This window comes from Oncorhynchus keta, chromosome 10, assembly GCF_023373465.1.
Source record: "Oncorhynchus keta strain PuntledgeMale-10-30-2019 chromosome 10, Oket_V2, whole genome shotgun sequence".
NCBI classification, from domain to species: domain Eukaryota; kingdom Metazoa; phylum Chordata; class Actinopteri; order Salmoniformes; family Salmonidae; genus Oncorhynchus; species Oncorhynchus keta.
In genome coordinates, this window is record NC_068430.1 from 19,648,604 (window position 1) to 19,661,829 (window position 13,226).

General features: G+C 39.9%; 1 pseudogene; it reads left to right on the top strand.

Moving 5' to 3' along the window:
• Positions 1 to 3,526: 3,526 nt before the first annotated feature.
• Positions 3,527 to 13,226, top strand: part of LOC118389634 (protein SHQ1 homolog) — a 55,498-nt pseudogene continuing 45,798 nt past the window's right edge.

Consider the following 13,226-nt stretch of genomic DNA (forward strand, 5'->3'; position numbering starts at 1 on the left):
TTAACACATTAGTTATTAATTTTGATGGCCTATCCTGATGTGACATTTATTCTATAGAAAGTATATATTATTTGACTCATGTGTGCCACAGAAAGTATCTTGGGACTGCAAGGCCTGACACGTCAGAATCATTTTCAACTAATGTTAACCAGTAATGTGCCACAGAAAGCACAATTGGAGTATAAAACAACATTTTTAGAAACATTTGAATGTTTAATTAAATAACCTTCCATATCCATTTTTAATATCTACAATTATATTAAATTAGAAATTGAACATGCCACTGTTTGAGGAGAGTGACTGCTATTTCCTCTCTCACGATGTTAACATCTTTGTCTGTATTTGAAAAGACAATCGATTCCTCCTTCAGAACACATTCAGCAAACTGGGCAAATTTTTTTTATGTGCATTTCAGTTTTCCCAAACAAAATTGTTACTTAAGATTCTAATTCACAAGTATACAACGACACATCTATAATATAATTTGACAGTTCTGTTTTTCCTTTTAGTCCGTATACTTTCAGTAGTTTAATTGTACATTACTTATACTCATACTTACTTTCAAGGCAAAGACCCCACAAGAAATAACATATTTTTGGCATGGATGAGGAAGGGTACCACACACCCATCTGGAGATATTTACACCCCTTCTCTCTCAGGAATGATCTGAACATATATGTTAATAAAAGTACAGCATTTTGAAACACTTTGATTACAATATAGAGATTAATAACAGAGGGGGATCTGAGAATGCAGGGATTCCAGCAGGGTGTGAATTGAAGTAGTCAAATCTGGAGCTGAGAAGGGCTTGAATGTAAATGACGTGATCATCTCGGATTATCTAATATCTGAGAATGGGCAGGCATTCCCTCGGATGAAGAGCATCTCCGTCTTGCTGATTATGTGCTGTCATCCAGGTGGAAATGTCACCTGCATATCTGATGTAGGAAAAGATATACGTTGAATGTCCTGTGAATATGTTTATGTATATGTACTATACATGTGTGTATATATATATATATATATCATTTTTAATTTCTATTATTATTATCATTATTGTCTTTTAAGGTTGATGGGGAGGGTGGAAGTGCTGAGGGTGTCCTATTGTGTCAAGTCTGCTCCTGCTCCTCCCCTCCGATGTACGACGTCGCCAGAGTACTAACCACCGGTTCTGGCACTCATCATTACGCACACGTGTGAACTATGATTCACACCTGCACTCCATCATCGTCATAATTTTCTCCCCTTTATATGTCACTCTCCCATGTTCACTCACCAGTTGGTATTGTTCTTGTGTATCGGTGTACTTTCTTATGTAAGTGGTGTTTTGTTGGTTTATTAAAATGTTTCACCTGCTTCCGACTCACCGCCCTATCATTACATATTGAGAGCGACAGGACCTTTTGGGGGAGAGGATTCTTCATGGAGGCACATTCAGTCATAGTTTTGTTTATAATATTATACATTCTATTTTTCTTCTATTATAACTTTACTATGATTATGGATATACACACATGTAGACTAATAGGGGGGGGGGGGTTGGCATGGAAGAAAATGGCCTTGCTGAAATCTTCCAACCCCCCTCTAATTTTCTTAATTTTGTGGCTTGTCAAATACTTTCTGTGTCACACACTACTGACCAACATGAGCTACCAAAATTATTCAGAAGTGTGCCAGGCCTTGCAGTCCCAAGATAGGGGGGGGGATAATTTTGGCAGGCCAGAAAATCCCCCCTTCTAATTTCCTTAATTTTGAGGCTAGAGTCAAATACTTTCTATAGAACAAACTTCACGTAGGCAACCGAAATTAATAATGAATGTATGCGTGTTATAATAAACATAGAGGGAGTAAAATGTAGGCAAGCAATACACATTTCAGAACAACTACTAGTCGAATAAGACATGAGAGAGATTACGGATTTTGGCAGATATTTATTTATAGACTTGAAACACATAGCCAAACCGAAAACTTCAGACATTGCTAGTGCCTCCCCCGCTATCAAACCGACATAAAAATAAAATGGAACGTAGTCGAAAATGATCAGAAATCTCAACAAGCAAGCAAGTCGCAGCAATGAAGAATTGAGTGCGTGCGCGTTCAAGCAAGTGGCATCAACGAAGATTTGAGTGCGTGCGCGTTCATAATAAGGGCGGGCGGATTCTGGCAGGGCTGAGCTTTTCGGCACAACACCGGAATGCTGAGCCGAGTGTAGTATTTCACTCTCGGATTCTGACATAGGCTTAATTTCTTATGAGGCTCATTAAAAAAATAACACGAAATTACCTCAAGTGACTGAATTGTTAATACATGTAAACCGCCTACATAGATATTGTTTGAGTAACGTTAACAGGTTTTTATTTTATCTGGACAGAAATTAAATTGGCTAATCTAGCTAGCATCAGTTTTAATAAACATAACGTTAGGCTAGGCAGCTAGCGTACTCAGTCGTAAATATACTTGTAATCTTACCTCTACACAATTTAAATCAGTCTTTGGCCATTCATTTGAAATGTATTTGAAATATTTAGCAGGGTGCTACTGTAACAGTTCTTTGTAACGTTAGGTAATTTAACCTACGGTAATTGTAGGCAACTGAGGGGCTCATTGGCACGTGGAACGTAAACATCACATCACACTCTGCTACAAAACCGACCACACGGTGGAGTTGTTTGGCATTTTTCAAACGTGGTCTTGTGGATTCATAGGCCTGGAGCACAGGTTTTGTTCCAGCCCAGTAGTGACTGTTAAAAGAGGACCCGGCAGCCTATTTAGGAGGCTCAGGTGAATCAATATGTCAGGTGCAAAAATAGGTATGATAGTGCCAAAGATTATTTACAAAATATACAGATGGTGATACTTGACAAAGTTGATTATAAAATAAAAAACTTAGCTACTTAGCCAAAATAACTAGAGTAAAAAGGTGAATTGGGCTGCCTGTGTAAAAAACAGCCAGTGTCAATAGAATAAAAAAGAGCTAGTAACTTGTATGTTACTTTGACAAGCAGCTGTCAGATTCCAAGACCTAGACTGAGTAGCACCGGCATCCAAATAGACCTGCCCTAACCTGGCATAAACTATTCACACCTTTTAAACAGGTCAATTATTCATTAGCAATAGCACAAATTCACATTTCACATAATAATTCATACTTAACACACTACACAATAGGCTATAACACAAACATGAACATTTCCAATAAACAATGACAACACCCACTAAGAGGGAGAACCAGATACAGAGAGGTGTGCAACCTGTGGCTAAAGCTGTGAACATTTTAAAATAAATGATAAGGATAACCAGACCCTGGCGTGTGTTGCTGGTACAAAAGTATTGAAGCTCTGTGAGTCCCAAATTCCAGGATATAATAAGAAATAAGTGGCCACAGGACAAGAGTAGTATGATGTCAAGCAGTGCTAAACATTATGAAATGTGTATAATATCTTGTGTGCTAATTTAATTCCCCTACTGTTTCTACAGCTCTCTCAGACTTCTGTAGATCCATATACCTGCGGGTGTTCTGCTCATTATGATGACTCCAGCGTTTGAGTTAAGCCAGGACCCAGCTTTCCTTATCCTAAACCTCCATGTGCCCTACAGTAGAACATCAGAGTTCGATCTCAGAGTTCGCCGAGCCTTACTTTCTCAGGTGAGTGACTGACCATCAGTTAAAGTTATGTGCTGCCAGTATTGAAGTCACTTACTTCAAGGATTTTTTAAAAAGTATTAGGTCCACTGTATATAGTAAGTAAATGCACCATGATATGCTGTAAGTGTGTCAAAATGCTGATAGGCTACGTTCATGTTTAGTTCTAATATCAGATTTCTAACATTTTAATCTCTTATCAAGACTGACCTTACCTGGAAACAATAGTGGAGGATGGGGGGCTCCTTTGACATTGATAAAGGTAATGTTTCTAAAATATATTTGTTTTTGTTCATGGAATTCTGGAAATTTTCGCAAAAGCCATAAAATAAAAATCACAAGCCATGAAAAAATGTTTTTTGAATTACAGGAACTTAGCTTTAAAACTGCTAAACGTTATCTCAGGGATTCTTGAAAGTCGGGACAGTCCTTGTCCGCTAGTGAAACTTGATTTTTAAAGTAGTATTTATTATTTAATAACTCGCCAAAAAAAATCATATTACCTGAAAAAGTACATTGTAGTTTCTTGCAATAGCCCTCTGTGAATTTAAGTAATATTTCTCTCAACTTTGATTCCTAAAAGATGTGTCCGGAGTTTTGGTTTAATCCGTCAGATTAGCAGTTTAATAGCTAATCTCATGCATTTCTACAAATTTTACCATGCGGCTGAGACAAAATGTTGCTGTTTTAGAGCTCAGGGATTCTTGAAAGATGGAACAATTCTTACTTTTTTACTATTTAATACATTGTAGAATAATAGTGAAGACATCAAAACTATGAAATAGCACTTATGGAATCTTGAAGTAACCAAAAAAGTGTTAAACAAATCCAAATATATTTTACATTTGAGATTCTTCAAAGTAGCCAACATTTGCCTTGATGACAGCTTTGCACACTCTTGGCATTCTCTCAACCAGCTTCATGGACTGCATTTCAATTAATAGGTGTGCCTTGTTAATTTGTGGCATAGTTTGAGCCAATTAGTTGTGTTGTGACAAGGTGGGGTTGGTACACAGAAGATAGCCCTATTTGGTTAAAGACTATTTGGTAAAAGACCAAGTCCATAATATGGCAAGAACAGCTCAAATAAGCAAAGACAAACGACAGTCCATCATTACTTTAAGACACGAAAGTCAGTGAATCCGGAAAATTTAAAGAACTTTGAAAGTTTCTTCAAGTGCAGTCGCAAAAACCATTGAGCGCTATGATGAAACTGGCTCTCATGAGAACCCCCACAGGAAAGGGAAGGAAAATCCTGAGTTACCTCTGCTGCATAGGATAAGTTCATTAGAGTTACCAGTGTGCCCAAATAAATGCTTCACATTTATCAAATTTAATACCTTTATTTAACTAGGCAAGTCAGTTAAGAGCAGATTCTTATTTTCAATGACAACCTAGGAACAGTGGGTTAACTGCCTTGTTCAGGGGCGGAATGACATATTTTTACCTTGTCAACTCGGGGATTTGATCTTGCAACCTTTCGGTTACAAGTCCAACGCTCTAACTAGGCTACCTGCCGCCCCAAGTAACAGACACATCTCAACATCAACTGTTCAGAGCAGACTACGTAAATCAGGCCTTCATGGTTGAATTGCTGTAAAGAAACAACTACTAAAGGACACCAATAAGAAGAAGAGACTTGCTTGGGCAAAGAAACATGAGCAATGGACATTAGACCTGTGGAAATCTGTCCTTTGGTCGGATGAGTCCAAATTTGAGATTTTTGGTTCCAACCGCCATTGTCTTTGTGAGACGCAGAGTAGGTGAACGGATGATCTCTGCATGTGTGGTTCCCACTGTGAAGCATGAAGAAGGAGATGTGATGGTGTGGGGATGCTTTGCTGGAGACAATGCCTTTGATTTATTTAGATTTCAAGGCACACTTGAATTCTAAATAAACAGCATTCTGCAGTGATATCCCATCTGTTTTGCGCTTAGTGGGACTGTCATTTGTTTTTCAACAGGACAATGATCCAACACATCTCCAGGCTATGTAAGGGCTATTACAAAGAAGGAGAGTGATGGAGTGCTGCATCAGATGACTTAGCCTCCACAATCCCCCAACCAATTGAGATGGTTGTGAGTGAAGTTGAGTGAAGGAAAAGCAGCCAACAAGTGCTCAGCATATGTGGGAACTCCTTCCAGACTGTTGGAAAAGCATTCCAGGTGACTACCTCATGAAGCTGGTTGAGAGAATGCGAATTGCGCAAAGCTGTCACCAAGGCAAAGGGTGGCTATTTTGAAGAATATAGAATATATTTTGATTTGATTAACACTTTTGGTTACTACATGATTTCACATGTGTTATTACATAGTTTTGATGTCTTCAGTATTATTCTACAATGTAGAAAATAGTTCAAATAAAAAATCAAACTTGAATGGCTGAGTTTCTGTACAGCACTTTGAAATATCAGCTGATGTACGAAGGGCTATATAAATACATTTGATTTGATTTTGATTTGATTTGAATGAGTAGGTGTGTCCAAACTTGACTGGCACTTTATGTACATACACAGTGCCTTCAGAAACTATTCAGAGCCCTTGACTTTTTCTAAAATGAATAAACTGTTTTTTCCCCCTCAATCTACATACCCTTTAATATCAAAGCAAAAAAATGTTTTGGTGCAAATGTACAAAATAAAAAAAACGGACATAACACATTTACGTAGACCCTTTACTCAGTACTTTGTTGAAGCACCTTTGGCAGCGATTACTGCCTCAAATCTTCTTGGGTATGACGCTACAAGCTTGGCGCCGCTGCACAGCTATTTTCAGGTCTCTCCAGAGACTTCGATTGGGTTCAAGTCCGGGCTCTGGCTGGACCATTCAAGGACATTCAGAGACTTGTTCCGTAGACACTCCTGCGCTGTCTTGGCTGTGTGCTTAGGCTCGTTGTCCTGTTGGAAGGTGAACCTTCGCCCCAGTCTGAGGTCCTGAGTGCCCTGGAGCAGGTTTTCATCAAGGATCTCTCTGTACTTTGTGCCATTCATCTTTGCCTCGATCCTGACTAGTCTCCTAGTCCCTGCCAATGAAAAACATCCCCACAGCATGATGCTGCCACCACCATGCTTCACCGTAGGGATGGTGCCCGGTTTCCTCCAGATGTGATGCTTGGCATTCAGTTCAAAGAGTTCAATATTGGTTTCTGAGAGTCTTTTAGGTGCCTTTTGGCAAACTCCAAGTGGGCTGTCATGTGCCTTTTACTGAGGAGTGGCTACTGTCTGGCCATTCTACCATAAAGGCTTGATTTGTGGAGTGCTGCAGAGATGGTTGTCCCTCTGGAATTTTCTCCTATCACCAAAGAGGAACTCTGGAGCTCTGTCAGAGTGACCATTGGGTTCTTGGTCACCTCCCTGACCAAGGCCCTTCTCCTCCGATTGCTCAGTTTGGCCGGGCTGCCAGCTCAAGGAAGAGTTTTGGTGGTTCCAAGTGTCTTCCATTTAAGAATGATGGAGGCCACTGTGTTCTTGGGGATCTTCAATGCTGCAGAAATGTTTTGGTACCCTTCCCCAGATCTGTGCCATGACACAATCCTGTGTCAGAGCTCTACAGACAATTCCATCAAACTTCTTTGCTTGGTTTTTGCTCTGACATGCACTGTCAACTGTGGGACCTTATATAGACAGGTGTGTGCTTTTCCAAATAATGTCCAATCAATTTAATTTACCACAAGGTGGACTCCAATCAGGTTGTAGAAACATGTCAAGGATAATCAATGGAAACAGGATGCACCTGAGCTCAAGTCTCATAGCAAAGGGTCTGAATACTTATGTATATAAGGTATATCTGTTTTTATTTTGGGGTATTGTGTATAGAAGAGGATTAAATTGATTTTCTTTTTAGAATAAGGCTGTAACCTAACAAAATGCGGAAAATATCAAGGAGTCTGAATAATTTCCGAATGCACTGTGTGTGTGTGTGTGTGTGTGTGTGTGTGTGTGTGTGTGTGTGTGTGTGTGTGTGTGTGTGTGTGTATATATATATATATATATATATATATATATATATATATATATGATTATATTTTTGGGAGTATCGGAAACAATTTAGCTGCTAATTGAATATAGGGGAAAAACTAACAATCATTCAAAAGCAATGGGACCCTATCTCAGTCAGTGCATTTGACCTCCTAGTAATCAGATCTGCTTTACTGGTGATTAGGAGGATGTTCTCTTTTCTCACTAGACTCCACAGTGTGCGGTTAGTACTACAGCTAGTCAGAGATACTCTAGCAGGACCCGGAGTCATGGGGCTGATAGCAGTCAGTGGGATTGATCTCTGGTGCTCTTTAAGTATTACTAAAGTCAGTCAGTCACCCAGGCTTAATCACTGGCTGTACTATCAGATGTGAAGGGCAATTTGAGCTGTCGGTGATATAATAATGAATGCCTACTTAGTGAGACTTGGCCTTTTTAATAAAAAAAAAATGTATTTATTTTATTTACCAACTCGTGAGGCTACTTTGATTCAAAGTATTTGTTACTAGTGTAAGTGGCAAAGCAATTTTATCAGTTAGGAATGGAACACTTCTGTCTCTCTTTAATTAGTTTCATTTCCAATGATCTCTTTAATTATGTTGGGTTGGTGGAGCGTTAGCCTTTTGTACACTTACACCTCATTGGCCCTCGATCAGCGATGCGCTGTTTGACAAACTGTCTAAATAAGCCACTAACTGCTGCTAATAAACCTTCTCTAATGGGTATCCCCGTTTGCACTCGCAATTAGAAATCATTAAGATGCTTCTTTAGGGGCACACAGCCATGGCAATTAGCCAACTAGCATAAAGCATTTTTAAGATAAATACTCTGTGTTGAAAGTTTTATGAGTTCTTTAAAATGTTAAAACTGATCTTCTTGGCTAGACGTGAAGGAATGGTCACATATTTTATAGATTGTGTAGTCTCTCTTTTTTTAATTGCTCTTTTTAGAGAACTAACCCCCTACTTTAGACTGAATAGGTGTCTGTTCTGCAGAGATTCAATCATGCATTTATCATTAACATTTATTGTACATGTAAGGAGCCATATCTAATTGATTAACAAAAATTATCTGACGCTTCAGGACAGTTTAGAGGAAGACAATTCTATCCCATTTGCTTCCACATTGTCTGCATCTATACACCTTGAACAGCTAAACAATCTATTGGTGCCACTTGTTTCAACTGCTCCCTGATGTTCTCTCTGTGATATGTCTCAGGTCTTCTTACCCTGTGCGTCCTCAAGGAAACTGCAGGGGAGCACTTTGAAGGGCTCCAGATGCTGACCAGTCTCCTGGGTCCCAACGGCTCCCGCTCACTCAAGCTTCTGTTGGAAGACCTGGGTATCTTGAAGAGTATCCTGCCTCCAGTTTTTCATAAGGTATCTATCTGAATTTCTTCTATCGGATAGGATTAAATGCATAGAAATAGATTGAATAGAATGGACTAATCATTGACTTGAATGGGGACCCCTGTTTTATTCATTCTAATTCTATGCATTTTAATCTTATGCAATAGGCAAAATCCAGATAGATAACTTTCTAAAAACTGTGCCCTGGTTGATGATACTGTTAGATTAGATTAATTTAGCAGTATGTGGTTGGAAGCCTTATTGTTATTTGAATGAAGCCCAATGAAACTGCTTGAGTAAGGACTGAGAACAGAAACCCCCACTGGATTTAGTCATTAGTGATTTTAGTAATACCATTTTGCTGAATGGTTTGGTTTCTCCCGAAGACATTGATGCTTTACATTACAGAGGTGTGCAGTGGGAGTCTGAAAGGTGAGGAAGAGGATGATGAAGATGGGTTTGACTGGCAGGTTGAGCAGCAGGTGGACATGGAGACCTTGAAGGAGCAACTGAATAAACTGCAGAAATATGGCTTTGGGAATCAGAGGTCCGGAGTGTTCACTGGACTGCAGGTAAGGTCATTGGCTTGTATGAATAATGTATATGTAACAAAATAGCTGTAAAAATAGCTGTAAAAAAACAAAAATGTAAAACAAAGTTACTTTTGTCATCTGAAGAGGTGGATGGGCCAATAACTATTATATATTTTTTTAAATAATACTTTTTTTAATTATTGAAGACAATGACTAGAAATGAGTAGTGGAATGGTTTCTTTTGGAATCACTGCTAGCAGGTTTAGAATGTGATTGTTATAGTTCACATAAGAAAGGCCAGGAGTTCTTCCTGATCATATAAGCAGGAAAACATTACATCAAGTACAGCATGTGAAAATCTGATGTAGGATTGTCCAATCAGGAGGAGTTGAGTGATGTCCGAAACCCAGATAGGGCAATAGCATCAGAGAGGAGATGGGAAAGGCTAGACGCCGAGACGTCCATATTCTGCCATGACCATTACCTACCTGTAAGTTATCCAAAGAATAGTACCCCATAATTTAGTAATTCAATGACATTTAACTACTGCACAGATTATATACGTTTTATTACATTATAATCTGTCATTATAACCTGTTTGTCTCTGTAGTGCTGACCTGTTTGAAGACGAAATGTGGTCTGAGCCCAGACTCCATCCTGCAGAGAAAGGCAGGTGAGCTCATCCTTTCTCTCTCCTCAAAAAGCACTACATGTAAAGGGATAGTCTATCCCCAAATCAGATGCTAACACTTTACATGAATTTGATCTTATATCTGTGGTATGCTGTAATTAATGTAGTACCCTATAGTTGTAGCTCAGCTCAGACAAAGTAAGATTCCCACCAGCAGGTGGTGTAAAAATACAGACAACAAAGAAGGAACTTGACTTGATAAAGTATGTTAATGTATACGTAATTAGTACTAAACATTGTATATTCAGTATTCCTAATTGTTTTTCTGGGTACTGTCAGTTGTGAGGTTGTGGTTTCGCAGTAGGTGATAACATTTCACTGGATTGATGATGAGGTTGACATTAAGACTACAGAGTTGGTTCTTTAAATGTAATTTGGAGATGTTTCCCTGTTGTATTGGTTCATTTGGTTGCCTTTGTTTATAGAATGTATTATGTCTAGAATAGATCCTCGTTTCAGTACTCAACTGTTAGACCTTTCCTTAAAATGTATATTTCAACACAATTGCCCTTTTCTTCCCAGCCACCCCCCTATCCAGACTCGTATCTATTGCCAGGGAAGGAGAGTTGTGACATAGGTCGAGTGGGAATCTGGCAAATAGTATATATCGCCATTGCCTCACTCCCCCACAAATCCTCTTTCTCTTTATTCTTTCTCTGTCAGTCCATGACATATGAAATTGATGAGTCATTTAAAAGGTGTGATCCAGGGCTGGCTGGCTGGCTAGGCCCCCAGGTTTGTTTGTTTTCTCTTATTTCTCAGATGAGAGCGATAAGGGTGTGTGGAGCCTCACTGCTCCACTGTGAGACAATTCAGTTGTGCCATCTAGCTCTACTAACAGCCTACTAATTCCTCTGCTCCCACCGCCTCAACAAACACATGGCCAGTAGCCACAGCTTATGTTAGTGCAGGATGTCGTACGGTACACTCGGGAAAGAATTTAGATAAAAACAGATATCATTATGACAGTAGGGTGCGTTGGGTTGAGAATGCCAGGATCCGTGTCTGCCTAGCTCTGGAGAGATCACATAATGACCAACAGCCATCAGTCAATGCTACGCAGCACTGATACACAGCCCATTAGCGGCAGGCAAGCAGGAGGAATCCAGCCCTCTAAAGAACATTACATTTCCCTGCAGCTCTGTGGACTCCCTCTTCTCATTCTGCATTCTGAGATAGAGCACTCAGCCTTCCCCTGCCTGTCGAGTAGAGTGTTGGTCACAGCAAATGTTGCTGTTTGCAGTAAAATCTTGATAGCATGCTTATGATTTTAAATGTTTGTTTACATGTCATGTGGGAAGGCTATATTCTTATGCTTTCACATGTTGACCTTCTTCAGCTTTTTCTCCCTCCCTCACCTCCCCTAAGACAAAGATATACAGGTAACTGCCAAAATACAGGAAGCACCAACATAGTATCTTAATAGGGCGTTGGGCCACAACGAGCCAGAACAGCTTCGATGCACCTTGGCATAGATTCTACAAGTCTGGAACTCTATTGGAATGTGACACCAAAATATTTTTTTGCACATGACACTAAGCATGATGGGATGTTAATTGCTTAATTAACTCAGGAACCACACCTGTGTGGAAGCACCTGTTTTCATTATACTTTGAAGGCCTCATTTGAGTAATGAGACTGTTACCTGTATATGTCAGCTGACAGATGGGTGTAGACACTAGTGCTAATGAAGTTGAAACCCCCACCCTGGGCCTGTGTGCCCCCTCTCTCTCCCCTGTGTCGAGGCCAGAGCACTGACAGGCCACAGCTGTCCACTGTGTCCAAATGACCTGAGTGGCCAGGGCTGATCGGACATGACAGCCCTGTCTCGACCTGCAGCACTTCTTATGGCTGGTTTAATGATTCATCACTATATTCATTGCATTGACTCGCAGGTTCACTTCAGAAAATGAAAATCTCAAACAATTGCGTTTTCAGTTACATTTCAAGGCATAATGTTTGAATATAAGGCAATCGACAGAAGCTTTATTAAAGTTTCTGAGGACCCTGTGTGCTCCACATTATTCTGAACTACCAAAGTCATACGTCAGAAGCTCCTCAATGATGTAGAGTTTAGAGGTCGACCGATTAATCGGAATGGCCGATTAATTAGGGCCGATATCAAGCTTTCATTTTTTACACCTTTATTTAACTAGGCAAGTCAGTTAAGAACACCTTCTTATTTTCAATGAAGGCCTAGGAACAGTGGGTTAACTGCCTTGTTCAGGGGCAGAACAACAGATTTTTACCTTGTCAGCTTGGGGATTTGTTTTTGCAACCTTCCGATTACTAGTCCAACGCTCTAACCACCTTACATTGCACTTCACGAGGAGCCTGCATGGCAGGCTGACTACCTGTTATGCGAGGGCAGCAAGAAGCCAAGTTAAGTTGCTAGGTAGCATTAAACTTGTCTTATAAAAAACAATCAATCTTAACATAATCACTAGTTAACTACCAAAGGCTCGTATTTCTGTGTGTTATTATGTTATAATTAAGTCTATGATTTGATATTTGATAGAGCAGTCTGACTGAGCGATGGTAGGCAGCAGGCTCGTAAGCATTTATTCAAACAGCACTTTTGTGCATTGGCCAGCAGCTCTTCGCAATGCTTCAAGCATTGAGCTGTTTATGACTTCAAGCCTATCAACTCCCGAGATGAGGCTGGTGTAACCGATGTGAAATGGCTAGCTAGTTAGCGGGGTGCGCGCTAATAGTGTTTCAATCGGTGACGTCACTCGTTGTGAGACTTGGAGTAGTTGTTCCCCTTGCTCTGCAAGGGCCGCTGCTTTTGTGGAGCGATGGGTAACGATGCTTCGAGGGTGGCTGTTGTCGATGTGTTCCTGGTTCGAGCCCAGGTAGGGGCGAGGAGAGGGACGGAAGCTATACTGTTACACTGGCAATACTAAAGTGCCTATAAGAACATCCAATAGTCAAAGGTATATGAAATACAAATGGTATAGAGAGAAATAGTCCTATAGTAACTACAACCTAAAACTTCTTACGTGGGAATATTGAAGACTCATGTTAAAAGGA